Below are 6,256 nucleotides of genomic sequence, written 5' to 3'. Positions count from 1 at the left end.
CCAATGAACAAAAGACTACGAAATTCACATTAGATGTAGAGTCTAGTAAGGCGGTTGTCGTGGAAGAGCCCTTCAGCTTCAATGCGACCCCACACACAGGAACCTGGTGCAGGGACGAAGCTGGTGAGGAGGAGATACAGGGAGCTAGATTTTGTCCTATTTGTAGAAGAAGTGTCGAAGGATTGTTCAACTATTTGGAATGGCCTAACACCACGAACGACTGAAGCATTTCTAACCAACAAATAGATAAACAATCAATTGAAAGAAATTGTCATAGGAGTTGTTATAAGCCGGACAGTTGTAGCTCGACGAAATAGATCTAAGAATGTATTTTCATGTTTCTTAGTAATGGTAGAAGTAGTAACTTAGATGTAAATTTAAAGGTCTTACTTAGATTATATTTATCATATGGCAGAGTGCCCGGGGAATTTTGATATAAATTTGGGTCTATTATATTATGTTTCATAATGGTTAAAGTGGGTAGCTATAAATTTAGGAGGTTAATTTAGAATATATTTCAAAATGATGTGGTATGTTTTAGTTGTAGATTTAGTCGTTACTTTATGTACCTTTTTATAATGGTGTTTTTGTAATTTTTAAGAAAACAAAAGTTATCAATGACCAAATCTTTTTTTTATTTTTATAAGAATTTATATGATTTTTATCCTTTTTTTAGCGTGTCTCATAAGGATTACTCCCTCAACATTTTAAGACAACTTAAGGGAATCCTCAAATGATGCATGTACCCATAGATTAATACCAATTAAGGTTTTTGTCCTCAAATTATGGTTTCTTTTTTAATAAACTTTGCCAAATCTAGGCATTGACACCTGTAGAATGCACTATTTCAATACAAATTTTAGAAGTCAAAATGCACTATATTTTAGGACGGAGGGAGTAGCATGGAAGTCCAAATAATAATATATAGTAAGATACTTTATACTTATAGAACTATACCTAGACAGAGCCTCTAATGGTCTCGGAAATTTGTTTGACCTACTGTAAACTAACATAATCCCCTATATATCTAATTGGTGTACATGTAATTTAAATTAAGCAGTAGCATGGCATTTAGCTAAATACTACCTCTGGTCAAATGATGTTGTCGTTTTAGATAATGTAATAGAGTTTGGTAGCATGTCATGTTCACTTGTTTTAGACATTCTAACCAATGGTAGAATGTTCTTACTTATTATATTGGACTATCAGGCTTTATATGGTAGCATGTTCTTTGGCTTTCAAGAGGAAAAAAAAGAGAGAGAGTTTCCAAGATGGCAACGTATCAGGTGCAAACCAACCAACCTGTGCAAACTTATAAACTACCAATCAGGACCACTAGATGCTGATCCAATGAATGGGATAAGAGGTGAGATTTCTTTGCCCTTAAGCCCCCCACCCGCTAGCCTTTTTTGCGCTTAAGCCCCTCACCCCATCCATTGGATCAGCATCCAGTGGTCCTGATTGGTAGTTTCCAAGTTTGCACAGGTTGGTTGGTTTGCACCTGATATGTTGCCTTCCAAGATTCTGTCACACCCAATTTTAAGGATAAAATTGAATGCACAAAACTCATGTGTGCCCAGGGATCAATCACACACACAAGCTGACAAATTATAAAACATATCATCACTGTGTCTCTTACATCAAGGACCATAATATAACTTAGTCTTACATCACACGGTGGAATATAAAAAGATAACTCTCTCGTGGGACTTCATCACAGGGAAGGTCAACTGGTTGACCACAAGCCTAATAATCCTCAGGAAATTCCTCATACCCATTGTCATCTGTTACCCATCCGGGATTTTCGTCTAAATAAAGAAATAAACAAGCGTAAGTACTTCCCGTACTTAACAAGATAACATGGGGTTATGTAGCTCAAAAAGGACGACACTGGCTTACTGCAGTTAGCACTTTTAGTAAGTCGGAATTTTATTACCAATTATTATCAAGTTGTGCTTAAGCTCCCATTTAAACCCACATAATTAGATATCAGAATTATTTGCATCATATTATCATCATAAACCATCGTAAATGAACCATAATGAGTATCCAATTATTCTGTGAGTTTTCTAGTCCGCTCGTGACCATGAGCACGGCTGTTATAACAGTTTGTAACCCTCTGCAGAGGTGGTGCACATTCACCGTGAGTCGTGATTCCCATATGCCCGGCTTAATTACTCCCATGTCACTGCCAAGGTAAGCGGGCAGGGTACACTATGAAGCCATTTCATAGGTTTCTCTAACAAGTTAGGGCCGCTTGGTTTCCTTGGCAGGCAGATGTAGGAACCCCCCCTTTCCTATGGCACATATCCATCGCGGCTATACACATAGGAACAGAGGCAGCACTATACCCAATGTGGCAAACCCCTTTTGCGCCATAAAGGTAACCTCTAACAAGCTAGAAAAGGTCCTATTACTGAGCTAAAGTCAGAGCCATATGACTCTCACAGTTGCACTGTCAGTCCTAGCTTTTGCCGACAGATAGTCCTTATGGAGCGCCGAGAGCAACATGATCGAAAGTCATTTGCTCCTTCGCCCTATGGATCAGTTGTCATAAAGCATGTTTTACCTTTAGTTCCATAGAACCAGTAACCATTGTATAGACCATGTTCAGTTAGAGCACTAGCAATCTACCCATATGCAATTAACCCAAATGAGTCAAGGGAACATGTCATCAAATAACTAGGATGTCCTTAAGGTTATCAAATTTAGACACATGCACATGAGTAAATGATTAAAGTGAATAGGACATCAAGGTAGGCCCATGCTATACTTGTCTTGGTTCACAAACTCTTGCTGGTCCTGCTGGTCGTCGAAGAACTCTTGATCTCCAACGTTCTCCTCACCGTCTGAACGCGACCAACACGGCAACATACAACATTCCAAAAGTATTCATACAAAGCAAACAATCCTATAGTTAGAACAGTACACCAACAATATAGAAAACAAGATAAAATGTTTATGAAAAGAACCTACATCTCGCTACGATCATGTCAACGCGAAGTTCACGAAAATCAGAGCTAAAACGCGAAAGTTATGAATTAAACGGGGTTTTCTATAGCACTTTATGTAATTAAAACTAATCATGAAATTTAAAAGTTGCAAACTTGATTAATAGTGGTACTAACATGTAGATTATGAAATTACGAAGCTAACGCATTTTGAACGGATCAATTCAGAGCTAAAACGATGATTTTATAAGCAAAACAGTACAAATGGCATTTCTATAAATACTGAAAACGTACTTTGGACTAAAACAGTTTAGTTTACGTTTTCAAAAGAAGAAAGCATACTCGGGAATTTGCGCTATGGACTGCGGGTACAATTAAGCGAAAACAGGGGGGCTCTTTAGCAAATCCACACGCAAAGGGGTATCAGCCAACGGTGGCCGTTGGATCAAGATCGGACGGCCCAGAACAGATGGGAGGGAGAGAGAAAGGGGCGCCGGCGGCCGGCACAGTGACAGCCACGGCGGCGCAGCCATGGCCGGCGGCAAGGACTCGTCGTAGCGCATGGTTCAGGGGCTAGGGGCCATGGTTCGGAGAACCGAGGGCACCATGGAGTTGCGGAGGAGCAGGGGATCTCGGCTAGGCCTATACGGCGGCTAGAGAAGAGGGCCGACATGGCGGTCGCCATGGCCGGTGAGCAAGAGCTCATGGGCGCACTCGTCTAAGGCACAAACGACCACGAAATAAGAAAGGAACGGCACTGGAGGAGAGAGGGGAGCATGGGGATTCTCACTGTGGTGCAAAATGGGGACGAAGGCGGCTCGAGGACGACAGACGACGCGGATGGCGGACGGTGGACCTCGGCGTCACGACGGTTGCATCTTCTGTGCACAGCGAGCGCGAAGGAGGGAGCGGGGGCAGCAGGGGGCGTGCGGGGGGGTCTCAGCTTCATTTTAAAGAGGCCGGGGAGCGGGCGACGCGCCCACGATGCGCGAGGAGCGGGCGCAGTTCGACAGCGGTTTCTCCAGGCGTGTGTGGGCGGTTGCGGGACACACAGAAGGAGTGGGGGGGAGCTGACAGGCGGGGCCGGGATGTCAGCCGCTGAAGAGGGAAGAAGGCGCGGCGACAATTGCCTGGCTGAGATGGGCCGGCGCGGCGACGGTTGCTGGGCTGGCACGCTTGCTGGGCTCGGCGGGGCTGGGCTGGCGCGGAGGCAAGGAGGGCCCGTGGCCAACTAGGCCAGCGGGATGGAGAAAGGCCATGGGCCAAATTGAAAAAGAAGAGGGGAGAGAAATGAAGAAACCTTTTTCTTTTTATTTTTAGAGTTTTTCAAAAGTATTTTCAAATGGATTTGAATTCTTTTGAGTTTAAATCAAAAACCACTCAACATATTAAATACAATGCTCCAGCATGAGTGCATCAACATGTTACTAACCTTATATTTGATTTTGTTTTCACAAAAATTATTTCTTTCCTATATTTCAATGTTCACATAATATCATAATTAAATCGAGTTTTCTTATTTCCAAAAAGGCTAAAATTTTGGGTGTTACAATTCTACCCCTCTTAAGATGAATCTCGTCCTCAAGATTCGGATGATTGCTTACTCAAACAGTTGGGGACAAGACTTTCTCAGATCCTCTTCTCCTTCCCATGTAGCTTCATCCTCTGTATACCGATTCCACTGCACCTTGCACATCTTTATAGTTCGGCTTCTTGTAACTCTTTTGGCAGTTTCCAAGATCTTTATCAGATACTCTTCATAAGTAAGATCTTCCTTAATAGCAAGTTCTTCCAAAGGAATCTACTCTTCTGGTACCCTCAAACACTTTTTCAATTGGAAAACATGGAACACGTCATGCACACCTGACAAACTCTCAGGTAGTTCCAACTGATAAGCTACTTCTCCATGTCTCTCTAGGATCTTAAAAGGTCCTATATACCTTGGTGCTAACTTTCCCTTCATATTAAATCTTTTCACACTTCTCATTGGTGACACCTTCAAGTACACATAATCACCAACTTTGAACGTCAGCTCTCTTCTACAAGTATTAGAGTAACTCTTCTGTCGGGACTGAGCCACTCTCCAATTGTCTCTAATCATTCTCACTTGTTCTTCCACGTCTCTAAGGACATCTAGTCCAAACACTTGAGTTTCACCAGTCTAATTCTAGAACAAAGGCGTTCTACATTTACGTCCATACAGCGCCTCAAAAGGTGCCATCTTGAGACTCTTATGGTAACTGTTGTTGTACGAGAACTCTGCGTATGGCAGACTCTTATCCCAACTATCACCATACTGTAGTGCACAAGCTCTCAACATATCTTCCAAAATCTAGTTGATCCTTTTAGTCTATCCATCAGTTTGTGGGTGGTAAGCAGAATTGAAATTCAACTTTATCCCCAAAGATCTATGTACTTTATGCCAGAATTGCGATGTAAACTGAGTGTGTCTATCCGACACAATCTTCTTGGGAACACCATGTAAGCACACTATTCTTTCCATGTACAACTTTGCTAACCTTGCACCCGTATAGGTAGTCTTGACTGGTAAAAAGTGAGCAACCTTGGTGAGTCGATCCACTATTACCCATATTGAATCATAACCTCTTTGAGTGCGGGGCAAACCTACGATAAAATCCATACCAACTTCTTCCCATTTCCATTCAGGAATCTTCATTGGTTGTAGCAACCCTGCAGGTCTTTGATGCTCAGCTTTCACTCTTTGACAAGTGTCACACAAAGCCACATACTCTGCCACATCTCTCTTCAAACCATACCACCAATACTTCTCCTTAAGATCCAAATACATCTTGGTACTTCCGGGATGTATAGAATAAGCAGACTCATGGGCCTCTTGCAGAATTACATCATGGATAGCCTTCACTTCTGGTACACATATCCTTTTTCCGAATCAAAGAGTACCATTCTCATCCATCCTAAATCCTAGTGCTTTTCCAAGCACTACATTCTCCGCTATCTCTTTTAGTTTTTCATCCTCCAATTGACATTTGCGTATCTTTTGTTCCAATGTAGGCTCTATCACCAATTCCATTGCATTAGTGACAAAACTCAAGTTGAGATGCTCCATTTCAGCACACAACTCTGCTGACATAATTGTCGTCCAAAGTCCATTAGCATAGCTCTTCCTGCTAAGTGCATCAGCTATGACATTTGCTTTTCCTGGATGATAATGCACTTCCAAGTCATAGTCTTTGATCAATTCTAACCAACAACGTTGTCTCAGATTTAGATCTAACTAGGTAAAGATATACTTCAAACTCTTGTGATCTGTATAGATATCACTC

Source organism: Miscanthus floridulus, chromosome 3 (genome assembly GCF_019320115.1).
Source record: "Miscanthus floridulus cultivar M001 chromosome 3, ASM1932011v1, whole genome shotgun sequence".
Classification (NCBI taxonomy): domain Eukaryota; kingdom Viridiplantae; phylum Streptophyta; class Magnoliopsida; order Poales; family Poaceae; genus Miscanthus; species Miscanthus floridulus.
This window is presented reverse-complemented; position numbering follows the sequence as displayed.